At 41.6% G+C, this 18,700-nt stretch overlaps 1 long non-coding RNA gene across 1 annotated transcript; it reads left to right on the top strand.

The window, feature by feature from the left end:
- The first annotated feature begins 5,964 nt into the window (after positions 1-5,964).
- Positions 5,965-7,560, top strand: LOC135168986 (uncharacterized). Its single transcript, XR_010300130.1, has 2 exons — positions 5,965-7,175; positions 7,270-7,560. It is a non-coding gene; the product is annotated as an uncharacterized LOC135168986 (long non-coding RNA).
- Positions 7,561-18,700: the final 11,140 nt, after the last annotated feature.

The following is an 18,700-nucleotide window of genomic DNA, read 5'->3' as shown; positions in this document are numbered from 1 at the left end:
GGGGGTCCGGTATGTTCTAAGTGTGCTAAGCCCTCTCCAGAGTTTTGAATATTTAGAAAAATATTTATTTACCACCCACTGATTAATCTACAAGGACAAGCCTCGAGCTCAGGTGACAAGAGAATCCGCAAAATAATTGATAACGTTCGGGGGTGACTGAAGGGGTGCTCGTGCATGAGGAGATAAATAAACTATAACATTTTTAGATAGTACACACCCTAAAATATCAGAGTACATTTCAGTCGAAAATATTCAACTCTTCTTCCGTCACAGTCCAGCGATTTGAGTTTGAATAATTTATGATAAAAAAAAAATCACACTCAGTGGAGATAAATCACAAAAAATAGTTATTCGGCGCCCAGTGTTGTTTGATTTACAACCCGTCACTCCTGTTCCCGAGATTTTTTAACACGATTACAAATAGAATCCCAGACATATTATATTTCACAGCTGATGCGAGATGAGAAACCTCTTTCTCTAATTTCAACCGGACTCCCACTGGCACGCGCGTTGTTCTACACCCATACAAGTAATAACTTTGGGATTTGATTACCCCCAAAGTTAATGCCCAAAAAAATAATTCAAAACTCATTCACCAAGGTTTGAGGTGAAAGATTGGGTAGGGGTGAGTGTTGGACAGTCTAGCCGCAGGGTGGAGTAACAATAAATGACGGTTAAACCCCCACCTCAAACCCCGTGGCATCAACACCCACGCGCCCCAGTGGTCTTCCCCTGGTTATAATGGGTTAGAGCCAACGGAGCCGTAAATAAAAATGAAATTTGTTGAACGGTCCAGGCGTTGTTTAAGGATAAACAAAGACCCTGCAGGACGTCCGGTCCTTATCTTCGAATCTTCGCGAGCCTCGTCCATGCGCCGACAGGATTGGACGAGGGGCTGAAATATTATCGAGAATAATTATTTGTTAGATAAATATGATGGGGAGATAATGGAGGATTTATGGATTGGCCCACTAGCGAAATACAAATGGCGGAGCGTGATCGCGCATTAATTTCCAGGGATTTTTCGGCGGTTTATGGGGTCGCCTGATGAGGTGATAATGCACGGCGAGAAATTTTCGGGAATAATTACCCTTCCACTCGGTGAATGTTTTCCCTGAAAGTTACAGAAACATCTTGACCTCAAACAAAACCTCATTTTGCACGATTCAGATAATATTATTCATCCCCTTCGAATGATTATTTTGGGCGGGAAATATTTTAAATGCAGTATTTATCGAGGCGAACCCATATTTATCCAACTTGAGTTTTCTATTTTCTATCTGTCACTCGACACATGATTACTCACATCATCGTGGCAGCTGAAGCCATTGAAAGAACAACAGCCAGCACTTTCTTGCTTAACCACAACCGATGATTAGCGAGACTAATTACCGGAGGCTAGAGTTGGAAGAAAAAACTTGGTGGAATGTTGAAAAAAAAAAACATTAGAAAGCAAATATGAAAATATTCTCCGGGTGAAATCACAGTGTGTCCCAGTCTTTCGACTGAGGCTGATTAATTACCGAGATATGTAAATACTCGAGTTGTTTCTTTAGGCGTTGCATTGAAAAACGTCTTGCCCTGTTGGATGGTAACAAGACACGGTAGTGTTGTATTCAAAGTGTGTTAAATTCATCACCAGAGAAAACACTAATCTCCAACTGTGTTTTTCAACCCAGGACTTAATGACTCCATTTCGCACTGGCCGACGTGTACCAGTGACACGCAAATTTCAGTGATTGATGGTGGGTAAGTGAATTAGGTGTGGGGAAATTGGTCTCTCAGCTGTTCGTTAATCGTTTTGCTCATTCACGAAAAACATAAATAAACTGCTGAACGATAATCGATTACTGAGGGACAATCTGACTGTTTTTATCGTCAGGAGGACAGTGGATTCGATTTGACAATAACGAGGAGGTAATGAAGTGAATTTATTTGCGAATAAATGGACCCAGGACAATATAAATAAATAAACATCGAATGAAGACATTCACTTCCCTCGTGATGAGCCTTCCAGGTACCACCCAGGCCGCCAAAGAATTCGAGATCCTCAGTTGCAGATCATGAATCTTCGGGAAAAGGTGTTGCACAATGAGCTGCATGAGATCCAAAGGTGTCCCATGACAATGGCACCCCCTGACAGTTCGAATAATAAAATCCTCACAAATGCCCAGAATTCACGGTTCACTTAGTTCGAGCCCTAGTTCGACATTTGTCGCACGACTCACTATGATATTGTTACATAACAATCCTCCTTGTTCGTGAGATCCATAAACTGGGTCTGCTGGTCAACCAGAACTATTGTCCCTCTGACGACGGGTGAATGTGAGATACATTCTCGATGCTTTATTTATTTTCAGTCTATATTCTCCCTCTTAGTGACTGATGATCCTCTTCCCGATTTCCGAATTACTTTTCTGCGTCCCTGAGTGAAAAATATTGATTTCAATGGGCATTTCAGACCTCTGGTACCACATCGAGACATTTGTGTATCAGAATTTGATAGTGCCACTTCTCCTAGAATTCCAGGAGTAATTTTAACGATCAGGACTCATTTGACGAAATAAATATTGAATTATTTTCTGTCTCAACGTCATCCTGGAGAGCTCCGTAACAAATGATCCTAAATTTCCGATAAAACACGATGTGGGGTGTTGAATGTCTCGTGTCTTCGACCTGTCTGGCCTCTCGACGCAGCAGCTGCATCATCCATTCACGCCTTGACGAGGACGTCCCTATCGTCTCCTATCACAGTATGAATGCCTCTGAAAAATCGTCGGGGCTTTACCCTCCAACGTCTCTCTCCACTTTTCGGCCCTAAAATATTTTTTAATTTTTCATTTTCAGGGTTTTCAAGGCGTCAGAACTCACACGACGAGAGAAACAACCAGGGCACCTCACAGGATTAATGACGAATGTCACTGGGAGAAATAGTCGAGCTTCTGGAGGAGGCAGAAGAGCCACTTTGTTCTGAGTATTCAAGAGTCATTATTTAACGGTGTAATTTTTTTTATTTGACTATTCGATGTCGCTGTTTATCCAGAAATTGCCCGCATCGAAATCTGCAATTCCACGTGGATTTAACCCGGCAAATCCTTACTGATATGTTACTCGTGTAGGAGTCTCACAATGTCACTCTATTTTCCTGACGCGTATACAATCACGTCAGAGTAATCCTGTTAGGTGACGCTCCACTAGCCTCCAGCTACCCCGCTGAGCCGAGGGCGGTCCATGTTCTCGCATATAACTGGAATACATCAGACTACCCCAGTCCCCTTTATCCCGGTGACTCCCCCGACGTCCGTTCCCTCGAGAGCTCCTTCATACACAGAATTAATTCAATATTCTGATGTTTATTCGGGTACATTCGCGGGATAATATGGAAATGGTGATTAGTTTGGGTTTTCAGGTGACTCCCTTTTTCCCCAATTTCCTCGACAGCAAAAGGTCCTGATGAAAATCTCTCTTGTCTCCAGGATATTGAGGAAAAACTCCCGAGAATGTATTGGAAACAGAATCAAAAATGGGTAAAATGTACCGGATCACATTTATTGCTGTCGTATCGTCTTCGCTGATCCCCAAATCCTAGCATAATCCTCTCGGTAGTAAATCACACCATAAGCAGTGATTTTCGTTGAAGTATCGGAAAAATCCGTGACAAAAGTCGAGCCGCCAAAATCTGAGAATTTGCCTGTAAACAAGATTTAAGGATTGCCTCATCGAAAGAAATAAAATGAAAAATGTTCATAAGCCGTACCATCCTGCCCTTACTTATTTTTTTTCATGTTTATGAAACATAAAACTGCGAAAAACTTCACAAAGAGGATTCGAAAACTCGCCTCAAAATAATCGGCAAGGATTTAACATTCCCTCTTTATTTTTTATCGTAAAAAGAATGAAGAGTAAAAATATGAAAGTATAATATCCCGGAACTAAATCCCTTTAATCCGTCTCGTGGATTATTATTTGCCATTTTTTTTTCTCTCTCATTTTTATTGAACATCAGAAACATTAACGTGAATGCATGATATTCAATATTTGATTGGATGGAGTTGGGATTGTATCGGTAAGGACTCGTGGATGGGTATCCAATTCCCCTCTCATTCGCATATTATTTTTCTGCATAGGCATGAGGCAGATTAACTGGAAATTTCAATGTATATTTTATAATCCTTAACAGGTTTCTCACACGAAATTGGATATTCGATGCCTTCAGAACGAGGTTTTATCGATCTTAAATTACTGTATCAGGGTCGAATATATTTAAGCCTCGGATATAATTTTTTTTATCGACGATAATGCGTCTGAGGCGCTAGAAAATGTGCGGAGAGCGGGAAAAAAATCGGTTGTGCAAGTTGTTGCATAATTTTTCACTTCAATCAGTGAATTTAAATTATGCAAATTAATTTCATTATAAATTAGGCATTTATTTATTCGGCGTTGATCCTGGGAAATATTTTTTGAATTAACCGAGAACTGTAAACGAGGGTCAAATTAGATTGCCAATTGGTGGATAAATATTTCGATAATGATATGGAATCTTCTCGCCACCGACTGATTAATCAGTTATGCGCGTGACCATACCCTTAATTAACTCAGTGCATACAGAATAATGAGAAATGCCAGTTTGTGTACTTGGCCACCACTACCCGGATATCTCACAATGGCCGAGAGGGAACTCGATGGGGTGGAGTGATAATCTATCTTGATTTGAAATTCCTGAATGTTCGCGCCATAGCCACCAGCCGTGGAGGAAATATAATCCAGCCGGTAGCATTACACATCTGGTGGGCTCATATCGGCATATGAGCATCGATTATAAACCTCAACTGCGAATTTAACGGCGGTACATTGCGGAGCCTCCCATCAGTTGGGGGCTCACAAGTTTTCAACGCTCATTTCCAATTAAATTCGTGAGATTAAATAATTCACATTCGCCTATCGCTGTGAAATGAAATTGTCCTACCGATTGCTGAATCCCAGATGTGTATTTCCCTGCCTCCAGGTGACATTCATCTGGAGGGTGCAGGGGGCTGGATTCAATCGGTGAGAAATAATGTATTCGTCGCGGTAAAAAAGTTATGCGACGCGACGAGCCATTCCATTTTTTTACCCCGTCGTAAATAAATAATATTCGGTAAAAACTATGGAATATGTTCCGGAAGACATTTCCTGAAAATTTTACATAAAACCTCGGGACAATTGAAATTTTTCTCCAGTCTTTTTCACTCCCAACGAATTTTTCCCGAATTTCCCCATCCGCTCACGTTCGAATTTTCATTTTTGATTCGAAACATTGTCCATTTTTTTTAGAATGAAAAATGCGGATGACGAGGCGCGCGGACGGGGTGGGTTCGAATTTAATCGTCAATCACCGTACGCTCAGTCTCCCGGCTTCGCTGATGGTGGTCAATATACAACCCAACACCACCTGGCCATCTCGATAATATTGAATTAATGTTTTTTGATTCACTGCGATGGAGATACCGAGGTGAGAATCACCGGTCTTTCCTTGTGCGTCTGAGGGTGCGCCAGGGGCGCTCACGTATCGAATAATTGGACAAATAAAAATTGCAACGATATCGGGACTCGAACCGGTTGAGATCCTCTGGTGCACAACCGTGGAATTACGGTGCTGGGATTCGTACTTTAATGCCGCGTTATTGCTCGCATTAAACAATAATAACCTCCAATCTTGACGGCATGTGCGGTGGGCGCACCGAACAATGTATTTCAATTGGTTCGCAGGGGGAGGGCTCAGCGTGGGTGCAAGCCAGCCATTGTCTTGGCGAAAATTTCATGTCTTGGGGGGGAGTCGGGAGGGAGAGATGGATATCGTAATATCGTAATACGTATCCTGGTTCAAGAAATTTTCCGAAAAGTATTTTTGCGGGGGAGTGCGGAAGGCTAGCACTGGGGTGGGGGGGGTTGGGGTGGGTTCCGCGTCGGTCTAAAAAAATTCTCTTGACTGTGATGCACTTCATAAGACCGGTGAACTAGTAGTACAGTAACGTACACTAGGGGAATACAAATTATATACAAATGAACGTGAGAATAAATCTTTTCGAACGGAAAACTCCTCGACAAGTTCAAGGAAGATGCGTCTCACTCGCGTGGCTTTCGTCCTGGAGATCTGGACCACCCGTTGACTTCGCGGAAGCTCTGAGGAAGAGAAAAAGAGAGTGAGTGCACCCCATGACTACGAAGATTCGAGATAGGTAACGTGGACAATGGATTTGCGATTGGAAGACGAGGCGTGTGCCAGGTCGCTCCTCGGGCGTGCGCCTTCCCCTTCCCACCTTCTGATCTCTTTGTTCTCACAGTTGTGGATTTTTTGTTGGGCCCAGCATCAACTGCATTAGAATATAAAGAAAACGTAATAAGGGAGAGCGGAAAACCCCGGGAATTACAGCGCTGCTCGAGCTTTCTACGGGTCCATTGTATCGTCTTTTGGTTTTTATAGCCGACGGGACAATGAGCCTGTCACTCTTAACAAAATCCACCTCTTGGCCACACAAATCGGACTTTTTGTTCTCTAGTAGGCTTTTCGGAAATTTTTTCCTGTTGTTTCGGTGTTCTAGCAGTCGAAACTGCGCTTTGATACAGTAATATTTGGATATCTAATTTCATATATCGCAGTCCAGAGAGTGAAACGAGGGATGAATATTAGTTTTATCACGTAAATTTCATCCCGTCCAACCCTCGTCTGGTTCCATTATTTGCGGATTTTTTGCGGACAATGAAGACGAGAATTTTTACCACTGCAGTGTATATATATGTAACAACTGGATGTGATAATAATGTCGTGATTCATAAATTTGTGAGAACGTGTTCTAATATTTAAATGACCTGACAACAACGAACTCCGACAACGCGATTGTGGAAAAACTATTCCACTTATTCTCTCATAATTTGCACCTTGACGTGCATATCAGTTGATAAAACTCTGCACATGTATATAACTCCATTTCATATTCCCTTACAAGTATTCGCAGTTGGTGGTAGTCGAGGAGACGTAGTAAAACTTCTTGCAAAATGTACGCTCATCAAGTAATCAATATCGCAATTATTCTAATTATCGCATTTGGTTCTGGAGAATTGGCCGAGTGCATGTTTTGTCCACCGGCCTGTCAGAAAGCTTGGCATGAAGGTTGTCCCGACATATGTGGCATGTGGTAAGTTTTAATGGCGACGGGTACGGGATCAGGTCAGAATTTCCAGGCACTTTTTAATGACTTTTACTCCTCACATAATTTTTTAATATTACAGAGCTGCAGCTGGCCAGAGGGGGGATTATTTATGCAACTGCTGGAGGATTTAACAATTTCAGTTGATCACTAAATTCACTGGATATTCGAAATATCACCGAATCAGGCCTTCAGTAAATATGAATGGATTCCATTAGGATTACATGGATTCACACAGACAACAGTAGTCCCTCGTTATCGGTACACTAATATCCTATAATCTACTTGCAAAATGCTTTCATCCTATTGAATTAATCACACATTCATTCAAAAAAAATAAACAGTAATGCGTGAATGTTATTGTTGAAATATATTCCCTGCAATAACCGATTTTCCCCAAACAATTTTACTGCGAAAAAAATACCGAACGATTTACGATAGAATAATTTACGCCATACGATTGATCATGTTTGCATGACCAATCGATGCGGCGCAATGGAATTGCCACGAGAATATTTCAACGATTTTACGCAATTGAAATGGCAGAAGTGCCCGGTGAATAAAGCATTCGTCAAATTTTTATTCGAACATCACTTATCATCGGGATTTTTTGATTACACCGATGGTACACTGACTATTACATCACCCGCATTGAAACATTGAACAGAAGGTACATTTTACCATGTGATTAATGATGACTTTCTCCACTCCCGTGACAAATACTGATTATCTGCACTGATAGAAGAATTCAGTTGATGTTAACGAGGTTCGATAACTACCGAATGGCGCCGTTCATGTAGAACAGCTCAATATTCATTAACGATTCGACTTTTGACGATAATAACAATCTTCCCTTTTCGTTATTAAAGTTATTCAACATAAACGCAAGTCCGGGAAAGAAAAATATCCGGGAAAAAATGGTTCGATAAATATTTGTCGAGACGGAAATGACGGGCCAATGTTCGTCCTCCTGGACTCAAACTCCTCCCCTGTAAATACATATATAATAAACCATTTCCTTTTCTGGACGTTCCTAACGAGCGTAAAAGATCCTCCGTATTTCATTAATCCTTAATTTCCCTTATTCATTCAGTGCATTCATCCTCAGCTCTTCATCTCAAATGCAGAAAGAAAATGGAGAAGCGAAACAAGAAAAAAAAATATAAAAATTAAAGTACGAAGTGAAAGTCAATGAGCTCGTTAAACCTTTTATCCTCCCTGATTTACATTTACCTTAGTCAGGAGGTAGGATTCAAAGGGGTTGGAAGAGCCTGTCGACTTGTATCAAAGGACATCAAGAGAAGGAAAAAATTGGGTAAAATATCGGAGTAACAGGAGTCCAATATTTGAATCTGTCGACGATGATCAGCTTAATATACAAACTTTTCTCAATCGAACTCATTAATCCACGATTATCATTATCCCCTACTTACTCACCCCCCCCCCTCCACCCCGGCAAACTCACCGACTTAATTGCGGTTGCATGACTCGGAATCTTCAATCATAACTATAAAGCCCCGTAAAGTTAATTCTCAACGTTTATTTCTATTTCACGATGAGAACCAGTTCTCAAGGCAGACATTGGGACCCAAAGTGAGAGGTGTGTACTGAGCGTGCGCCGCGCGTGCCACTCGCGTGTGTCACGTGTCTCTTTCTTTCACTTATAGAAACTGTAGACAGTGTAATCTCGGCTACACACCCAGAAATATTTTTTTTTTCTTACTTTCAACGAGTGAGAATCATGAAGTCGAGTGCATTATCCTCTCGAGGAATTAATGGTGTCATTCACTGATGCGGTGAACCCTGAGAGACTCGAAAATATTGTTGCTAAATATTCATTTACTTGAGAAAAGTATCTACTTCAGGTTTAATTTATGATAATCACATTACAGTACGTGACCTTGAACGCGCTCCATTCATAATTATCTCGTTTTTCTAAAGTTCGGAGTTTCTTGAGAGACGAATTTCGATGGATTATTTACTGCTCATAATTACCGCAGCACGTCAGTCAACGTTATAATTAACATGATTATGTTATAGAACAAAATAAGTCGCGCAATTCAAACGTAATCACAATCGTCAGGGAATTACTCGATTTCGGAAATGGAGGATTGAAAAAAAAAAATACTTTTCTCTGTGACCAATAAAATAAATCGTTGACCCAAAGAAAATTGAGGTCAATCATTCTGTGAACAATCAACGCGATGGTCGCACATGTTCGCATCGTTGAGAAATCCTCACTCCCATTCTATCTCATTATAATTTTTTTGGACTTCCTAGAATCGAATAATCTTCGCGTCTCCGTATCACATCCGGTCATTTCCGATAGGCTCAAAGGTCTCTCCCGCCTCTGGATAATCCAGGGATGCTTGTTATTATTCCCCGAAGCCGGGGAAAAACGATAGGTGGCAGGTACTCCACCGTGGGAAGCCAGGGGCACGTACAAGCAAATGCTAATGCCCCATGCGATACTCCACCCCTTCACCCCTCGCTCTCAGGTCTTTATCTATCGCCGCGAATAGCCGCTACTATATACAACCTGGCGTGCGATACATACGCCTGCGCACGTACTCATGCAAAGCCAGGGAGTTAGTGCGCCTGCGCCCATGCGATAATTGTGAGAACGTTACCGGTTGGCGCGAGTAAATCGGCACGATCGAACGATTCGACGCGGACTTATTTATGGTGCCTCGTGACGCTTAAGAGATCGGAAAGGAGAAGTACTTGATGGCGAAGGCGAGCTGTTTTACTTCGTTTCCATTGTCCGAGATTTGTGAGAGAGATTTCACGATATTTTTTATAAAATATAATTCCGTCATTTTGTGCGATAATTTTTTCAAAGAAGCTCAATACATCGTCTTCAAGTACCTGAGATGGAATATTTAATGGGAACGATCGTCCTGTCAGGCCCATAATTACTCCGAACTACGAATTCTCCGCATATTCATTCCCCCGAAATTTTATCAAGTAATTACATCCGGTTTGCAATGAATACTTTCCATGAGTTAGTGCACGGAAAAGTTTGCTTACCTATGAATAATCCAGAAGTTGTGGAGCTTCTCTCCAACTGTCTTCCCCAGGACGTCGTCCTGTCTCCATTCGCGCTTGCCTCATCGCCTTCTGCTGTCCTCAAAATATTAACAAAATCTCAAGTGATATTATTGCAACTGTTGAGACGTCCCGATTATCCGTCGTCTCATTCCGAGTTAGTATTGCACCAGTGTCACGAAGCTCGAAAGCTCCTGGCTGCGGAGCTCAATGTCTCACCGATTATCGCTGCCGACTCTCAGGTGGACAAATATATTTGTCAGCCGGATTACAGCAAAACTACGAAGTTAATCGTTTACTTAACATTCGAGAAGGGACGATAATGCAACGAGTTTTCACACTTATGTCTTGAGTGTCTGATAAATAAATGTCGCAATGGCGTGAGGACGACTCCTGCTCGCGTCCAACGAGATAGATGAATATTCATGGAGTTGAGGTCTCGTGTGATGATCATGGCGTGAGCTTATCGGGCTTTCCAAGCTTTTATTTTCATTTATTATCTAATAGCGGCTTCATGGCTATGCAAAAGCCTCTGGCTTCTTCCCTCAGCCCGTTGGCTTGTTCTTTTGCAATGGAAATTTCTTACATTACAATATTTACTCGACTCTCTAACGTATTATCAGATTATTCTTGAGAGCTCGAAAGGTATAAAACGAAGGACGAATTATTATCCTCGAAGGTGACTACAACCAACGGAATTCATCGTTAACCAGCAGACGTTCCGGTAATATTTACCCATCCGACAATATTTATTTCTCAGGTCATTTTTGTCCGCATAATTTATTCGTTATAACTGTCCACATTTCTGAATTAAAATGTGCGTTCTATATCTCCCTGGAATAATCAACAAACCATTGAAAATAATCGCATACCGAAGTGTGCACTTCTATTATGTTTAATAACAGTCTTTCCAATCACCTCAGCCCACTCAATTATCAAAACTTCGAATCTCAACTTCTCACGTTGAAGGCTCGAATCAACGCCTCTGGTTTTAGCACTCAGAATGATTTTATCAGATCATTGAGTGGGTGATTCTTTCATTTTTTTTCTCCCGTCTCGACTGACTGTTATTTCTTCCTGAAAATTAAACCAACCGACAGGTGAGACCCAGCCAAGTGGGCCTTTCTCTGTATCCACAGTGTCCTAATAACTGGGTTTGTGTGAAACGATCGCGATATAACTCATGGATGGTCCCCAGTGATATCCAAAGGGGTTTAATTACTGGCTCTAGGATTCCGGCCCTGTCCAATTATTTGAACTGGCTGATTGCATGTCACGGTGGGTGTCTTCCACACGGGGTGAGAAGCCCAACGCCATCATAGTTAAGAGTCTTTATCCAATCAGCGATCTACACAAAAGGTATACAGAGTGAAGTAATTTTCATCACTCATTCTTTTGTAAGAGGTGCTTATTCGAGTTGACGGGAAATTGAATTTGATTGGTAATGAAGTATATTTTTGATGAATATATAATTATCATAAATCATGTCAGCTTTATTGACGTCTCGACATTTCCAAGTTGCTGTGGATTTTAGTTTCTCGGTGACAAAACAAATGCATCGGACTTGAGCAATTGCCAATGACATTTGGGTATGAGTATGAGGTCCCTAGATTGGGCTGAAAGTTTTCTTGACCTGTCATAGTCTGGCAGCTAGCCGACAATGACATGACTGATGGCAGTAGTTTGATAGCACTGTCACTCCGAGTTTCCAATGGTTGCCTTATAAATGTGTCTGAGGTATTTCGAGGTGAATTCCATCAGAAAACCGTAAGACCAGGCACTTACCTGTCAAGAGCCTGAAGAAGCTTGAATTACAGGCAAACCATCGTGTATTGACAATAACATTGTACAGTTTATTGTTTCCTCCACTAGTTCACAACCTCGATTTTCCGATCTTCGCATTATCTCGAAAATCATTTTCTCCGAGATGTATTCTACTTATCCATAAAACCAAAAATTCAGACACATCATCTTGAGCAACGGCCTCAAGCATTTACCACACCATTTTGCGGCGTTGAATGCATCACATCTGAGGACAACAACAATTCAACCACCCGGCAGTTTATTTTTTATTTTTTATTTCCCCCGTTGTGAAGAGAACACGTCATCAATCTTCACCTGGTAGACCATAAATTCACAAAACGCTTGCACACGCACTGATGCTGTACCAACACTTACGTTGGACATCAGTTGAAAATGATTTGTGCGTTGAGTTGTGATAAAAGACAAACCGCAGTGGACTGGCAAGAAGAGCGGTTAACGCCTACTGTTTCACATCACGTACAAGACCTGTAAAATATCTCACTATTTTGTAATAGGTATGTTGATACATATGTGCCTTCACACCTGACAATCACAGGCACTTGAGAAGACAACACCCCGGTATCTCCAATCTCCTCAACTCAACACCTCCTCTTATCGATGCATTATCTCGCAGCTCGAGTGGTAATGACATGTTATGGTGCCTGGCTCGGGGCTGTATTGGTTTTAAAAAGACCTGGTTTGCTTAGTAACCCGATACAAAACCGCAATATCCCACCCTTTGACGCATTAGATCAGAAATTTTGTTTTCATCTGTCCCCCCCAGGGCTCCTCTGGTCATATCCCGGATCAAAATTTGTCTTTCTCCCCCCCATCGAAACAGTTCATTAGCATTCAACTGAGAAACCAAATAAAATAATTGATTTCACTAGATAAGGTCAAGTTCATGGGGTGTGTGGGGTTATTTCAAGTGGGGTGAGACCAATCTCACAATTTTATAGTCCCTTCTTACCTAATTTCTTACTGCAAAAGTAAATTGAAATTCCACGGAGGAGTGATGCCGAGTTATTGGCTTGTGGCTAATTCCCATCACGTCTTCAGGAGCTAATTTCTATCGGCGGCACGCCAGACTCCCCCCACCCCGTCTTTCTTTGGTCCACCAAGTGTAGAATTAAATCCAATACCAAAACTACTGGCACACACGCATATCTCCCCCCCTCCCCACCCTGTCTCTTCACCACACTCACTGTCGTTTCTAAAACCAACACGTAATTATCTCGCTGGCGGGTATTTGTGGTAATTCCTGTGGGACGAAAAATCTGGAGCTGAGAGAAGCAAACACTAACAGGTCTAACCGATATTTACATGGGCAGGTGATATCAATTAACTTTTTTCTCGGTGAATTTCTTCTGCGAGAGCCTGGGAATACTGTCAAATGACATCATAAATATATTTGCATTTTTATGTTCTCCAAAAGTAAACAGTTCCTCCATAAAACGAATTTCATGGAGAACAAATGTTCAATATTCGTGATCACACGAACGAAAAAAATGACTAGATCGATCCTTCAATCCTGTGAAATAAAATAACTGAGGGGTTCATCAGGAAAATGATGACTTTAATTGAAAATTTGGGGGAAAAGATCGAAGAAGTCGTGCTATTCTTCAATTTTTTTTATTTCAAAAGACGATTCCATCGATATTTATATAAAAGGACCTCCGGTGGCCACCTGACGATGCAAAGCAGGTCCTCCAGTGCCTAAAAAATAAATTAAAAAAATTTTCATTGACCGTAACGGCAGGTGATCCGAATCGTCCGATAAGTACCTCATGGGGGATGTGATCGCACATAGTCAAAAACAAATAATAACGTCTGCTGTGTCGAATCCCCAGCGGGCAATCTGTCAAAAAGATGATTGCACCCTGAACCATTCCCAAAAGCCCCAATCTGCTCTCATTTCGACTATAGGTATATCGAGGGCCAGCATCCTATCCCAATTTTGAAAATGCTTGTCCCATCATCGACAGTCCTGGGCTATGTTGATTACAGGGCGCGTAAAATCCCCCACGTATTACGGTGTTGGTTTTCGAGCCTTTTGTGTTGAAAAAGACACGTGTAATCATTCCCCCTGCGGTGCCCCCTCCCCTCCCCCTCGTTCCATCAGGGGTACCTGTGCATGTTTAGTCTGGCTATGGCCTCGAGAGTCTCCTGCCCATCTCGAATGGGGGTTTATCCTTTTTTTTGGGCCTCAGGGCTGATGGTCAGGCCCCACTGTTGCATAGCAAACGATTTTTTTTAAAAGCACCTCTTGTTGATACTTTGCATAGGAATCCTCAGTGTCAGACGGACGTGGTTGGGTGGTCAGGTGGTTCCGACCAGTTAACGTAATTTTTTATGATCTCTCATATTTTTCAATCGAAAGTTTAGGGAGGAGACTCGCTCTCCTGCGATTTTTTAAATTAAATTCAAAGATTTTTGCTGTGTCAGAGTTCATTACCCTTCGACCGTAAAAATATTCCTCAAACCCTTTCCAGAAACTGATTCGTTGTAACTTCAAATTCAATATTGAACGGACCCCAGTCCCGTCAATAGAGATTTCCAATTCATCACCTAAAGTGATAGAAAATCGTTATTCCTCCAATTAAAGTCTATGCGAATTGGATCGGATGATTGAATTTGTCAATATGTCCTCGAAATCGAAATTCTCAATAAGGAGATTACAATTCAATTTTCTTCCCGTGGATTATTTTTTATTCTTTATGGAAAAAAATCAATCATAATTTCTGTGGCAGTGATTGCACCACAGGGTATTACGGTATTTTTTTTTCATCCATTTGCGAACGAATGAAAAACATTTGTCGAACGTTTTTACCAGATTAAATCAGTCAGTGGTTACTTACTCATGATTTATCTTCCGTCTGATGAAACTCCTGTGGCGGCACGCACATGAGTATGACAAAAGCCACAACCCACCTCGTTTGCTCGGAAATTGCCAGAAATACCATTTTTTTATAATGGTGAGTATGTTTTTGAAAGATGTGATTCGTTTTTGCTGAAGCACCTCAAGCACATCATTTTGTCGGCAGCATCTACCCAAATGTGTTGGGTCATTTCGGGAGCAGGGGAACTCCTAATTCAACTTGTCTCGCTAATTCATTTTCGCCTGAAGATGACAAATAAACGCCTCGGCAAACCTCTCATTCTGTTCAACTCCATTCAACTCCACAAACTAAAACAAAACATTGAACTAATATTTCTTGGAGAAAATGAATTATTTACTCAGACGCAGATGCCTTTGCGGACGAAAATCATTTCGACGAGGGCGTGGCCAGAAGTATTAACCGTTATCTTCCCATACTTCTGAGAAGGGCTTAAATTTTTTTTAATGCAACTGACGTAAAAAACCCGAGTAGTTTTCACCGAGAAATTTAAACAATTGTTTGCTCTAAACCATATTTATTGCGAAATTTTGGGAAAGAATTTCAAAAATATTCTGGTCGTCCTATCGAGGCCCTCTCAATGGGGTAAAAAAATTGATGGGGTTCCTATTCGTCAGAAAATTGAAGGGCACTCTCTCTCCCTCCAACCACACATCCTCTCTTTTTACATCGTTCTCTAACTAATGAGATGCGATTCGTTGGAGCATGAAAGATGCCGGTTGGCATATAACACCCGTAGGCCGAGTACTTTCTCACGATCGCACCGCAGACGAGCTGTTGCTTAAGACGCCTTCCAGCAAAACTAGACGGCCTGTAGAATCACGATCTGCCCATTGGCCCTCACCCCACTCTATGATTTTTGTTTCCATTCATTGTTTGCAGAATAAAAAAAATAAAGACCATTTCCGAGAAAACCGCAGGCATGATTCAAATGGCTGCACGTGGCTGAACACCTTTCAGAAACCGTTTTATGACACCCAATACCTGACGTCGGTGTTGAGATGATTCTGACTCAGAGTCAAATCTCCCTGACGAGTCATTCGAAATGAAAAATACCTTTTTCAAAATGCTCTATCGCACTTCATCGGAAATATTTTATGATTACTCCAACGGCCCTTATTACCGAGATAATTCAACAGGAGGAATGTATTCAAGATAGCAAATGGCAAGTAAATTGGAATCAAATGTAATTGGCTTCACCCCAACCTTTCCTTATCATTTTCTCTCATCATCGTTCCTGGCTCAATACTTTCCTTTCATTATAAAAGAAGTGATTGTACAGAGCGTATCGTAATGGATATCATTGTAATCCTCCAGTCTTCACTGTCTGAGTGGTAAACCCAGCAAACAATCATTCCCATCACTCCCAAATCGGGCTAAAACCCCCCGATCAATTACCTCTCACAGAAATAATTTTAAACGTTTCCAAATTCGATGAAAAACGAGGGAAAAATTCCATTGAACTCCACTACAATTTAATACTGGATGAGCTGATTTTTTTCATTTTAAAATTCCCCATAAATACCACAGTGCGATCTGTATCTCAATATTTTTTGGCACGTGAACAATCTAACATCTCACACCACCCATCATTTATTCTTACACCCAATTCCCCACAGATACCTCGGGGATGTGAATTTGTTTGAGATACAGGACTTAACAATTTTCGCTAACCACGACGTGCAAGCGTGTGGTTTCAGCGATTCAAAGATTTTAGGTGGTGCAAGGTGGTTTCCAACGTCGACTGTGAGATGCATCTCCAGTGGGCTGAAACCCCAGGGCCCATCTACCCACACAAACGCATTCACCTCTCGTTCATGACTGATTTTTCGCGAGAAAAAAAAATATTCAAACGAAATATCAACTTTAATTACAAATTTTCTAATTTAAAAATAACTTGAGTTATTAATATCCCTCCCCCGACCCCCTGGACACCACTATCTACTCTATTATACTTATTACGAGACCCCAGCTCCGCATGAACTCCAAAATACCCTAATCGGGGTATATTCACCTGCTATTGAAGCTGCCCTTTCATTGAATCCCCAACTTGGCCGCCTGTATTTAACCACCTCAGTTGAGCCCTCCTCATGTTCCAGCTAATTCCATCTCATTGGCAACATCACCCAAACTTCCCCTCAAACCACCAGCCAACCCCCGAGGAAGTTTATTTATCTTAGGTCCAACGTTGGAAGGCACTTCGCTCCAAAACGTAAGCATTCCCCTACCCCCCGAACACCCTCCGCAAAAATATTTTTACTGTCCCCCTTTACCGCCCCCTCCACCCCTGGGTCTCGTCTTCTGGGCTTCTGTTCTGTAAACCAACACTGGAATTATCACGGCTGCCTCCACCTCTCGAGCCCCCACAAAGCCCTAAAGAAATCAAATAAGAGATCTCCAGAGGTGCAGAAAAAAAGGTTTTGAGTTATAATTTAAAAGATTTCCGAGTCCCTCTCACGAATTCGATCCTCGAGTGGGGTTGTGTACATGAATTGTGTGGTATCAAGGTGCCGACAAGGCACTGATGGATGTTTCATAATTGTAGGCCTTGGGCAAACACAAACGTTGTTGGAAAAAAAAAATTTTTTTTCCAGCTCGAGGTGTATGAGTATATGCATGAATAGCTACCCACCCCCTACCCCTCAAGAGGGCATAAATCCATCCTCTTCAATATTGGCCCGACGAGCCATTGCTCTGAAGATTAAATAAGAGCGCGTCATAGACACTGGAAGACCATTTAAAAAGGGTGAATTTTTTTTCTTCCAATTATCCACAACCATTTCTGACTCGAAAGAAACAACCAGACGATGCGTGATAAATCTTCCACTTGGACGAAGGTGGATGAAAAAAAAAATATATTGAGAGCCTTCTAGCTGACCAAAATATGCACAGCGAGATGGATGGGTGGAGTAGCAAGGGCGGTGCCGACCGACTTTCGTCTCAGAGTTTGTTTCTCAAGCCCGTATGTGCCTTCAATACATGAGTATATATATTTTTTTTTGTTGCTGTTTTCTCAAACCATCGTCCCTCCATTTCGTTAATTTTTTTCACCGGTGATTGAACGATTAGAAGGGGGCGGCCACTCGTCAATCAGTTCGACGTATGCAGATGTCTTTTGTCGGATTGATGAGGGGGGGGGGGGGAAATAAGGTTGGAGATGAATATATCGTGGTTGTGATGGTGGATGGTATTATCGATTCCCCGAGTTCATGTAGAGTTGGAGAAAATTCTGATTTCAAACAACACTTGCACCATTGCATTTCAATAGTTCTGAGACGATTCGAAAAACAAATGTTCAACTGTCAGAAAGTTTTTCAATTACATCTCGAGAAATACTGAAGCATAATGGAGTTGCCGGAGGTAACTTTGGAGTTGGGGATTTTTCCGGCTTTTCAATAAAGTTATTTTCACAAGTTTTCTTGTGCTGTTCTCAGTGAAAATTGTGTTAGGGAAATTCTTTCGTTTGATTTTTTTTTGCTGTGAAACAGACAGACATTTTGCTTTTCCATAAACATATGCCACCTGTATTTACACACGAGTTATTTCAAGGTCCAGCAGAAGATGCAGCAGGCCGCATCCAAGCTGTCCATCCTAGCAAAACATCCCGGTTCGGGTAATAACTCTTTCCGGCTGACTTCAACTAATTTCACTCTTGTACGTACAAATGAAAGGCTTCACCGCTTCTACTGGATGTAGCCAGGCGGACGGTGACTGTTTACATCCGTCAAATATTTATTATTCCAGAGGCCCGGATGTCCTTACGAG

The sequence above is a fragment of the Diachasmimorpha longicaudata genome, chromosome 14 (genome assembly GCF_034640455.1).
Source record: "Diachasmimorpha longicaudata isolate KC_UGA_2023 chromosome 14, iyDiaLong2, whole genome shotgun sequence".
NCBI lineage: Eukaryota > Metazoa > Arthropoda > Insecta > Hymenoptera > Braconidae > Diachasmimorpha > Diachasmimorpha longicaudata.
The sequence above is the reverse complement of the archived record's forward strand: the minus strand, read 5'-3'. Positions and strand labels throughout refer to the sequence as shown.